Source organism: Echinops telfairi, unplaced genomic scaffold (genome assembly GCF_000313985.2).
Source record: "Echinops telfairi isolate 266 unplaced genomic scaffold, ASM31398v2 ScPeMD7_5868;HRSCAF=6743_0, whole genome shotgun sequence".
In the NCBI taxonomy this organism is placed as follows: domain Eukaryota; kingdom Metazoa; phylum Chordata; class Mammalia; order Afrosoricida; family Tenrecidae; genus Echinops; species Echinops telfairi.
Window position 1 is genome coordinate 1,791,486 of NW_022109767.1, and position 928 is coordinate 1,792,413.

General features: G+C 46.3%; 1 protein-coding gene across 1 annotated transcript in view; it reads right to left on the bottom strand.

The window, feature by feature from the left end:
• CARMIL1 (capping protein regulator and myosin 1 linker 1) overlaps positions 1-928 on the bottom strand; it is a 395,834-nt gene that overhangs the window by 275,405 nt on the left and 119,501 nt on the right. The window lies entirely within an intron of this gene.

A 928-nucleotide genomic window follows, 5' to 3' on the forward strand; every position in this document is an offset into this window, starting at 1 on the left:
TTTCATCGTTGCTACATCACACCCTGACTGGATTGTCTCCTCCCCAAGAGAAGCCCGTTTTTTCAACACACTGGCTAACCTAGGAGAAAGATGAGGCTTTCTACTCCCATAAAGAGTAACAGTCTTGGAAACCCAGGGGGGCCCGTTCTCCCCTGCCCTCCGGGGTCACAATGAGGCAGAATAGACTCACTGGCAGTGAGTTAGAGGGTTGCCGTTTCTGTTTTGCGTTGAGGCGAATCTGTCCACTTAGGAAACTCTCTAGCGCAGAACCGCGCTGTCTGCGTGCTGGTCCTTCATTCCCAGCTGCGTTCTGCTGCCACTGCGACTTCTGGTCATCACAGTGAGTGCTGCGTCCAGAGAGCAAGGTAGACGGAGTCTGCAGTGCCATGGCCCATACCAGCAACAGCCTGCCCTCCCCTGCTTATCAATCGGCTCTGATCACTGACCAGGAACAGCCTGCCCTCCCCTGCTTATCAATCAGCTCTGATCACTGGGCAGACACTGAACCCACTCTTAACTCTTCCCCTACTGGCTCACGTAGCCCCACACCATTATTCATGTTTCCTAGTGTCTAGAATTTAACAAACACACACACACACACACAGATATTCAACTCCAGTAATTATTCCATTTTAGACTTGAAGCACATCAGCCACTTCCAATCTAACTAAAAACGTTAAGTAGCTGACAGTTTTAAAATAACTTGACTTAAAGATGAACGGGCTGAAAAATCCTAAAACAGGCCTTAAAAAGAAAAAAAAATAGGACAAAAGGTTGAGAGGCAGATCTCTTATCTTTTCTTTTTTTAGTCATTTTATTAGGGGCTCATTCAACTCTGATCACAATCCATGCATCCATCAATTGTTTAAAGCACATTTGCACATTCGTTACTCTCATCATTCTCAAAACACCCACTTTCCACATAAGC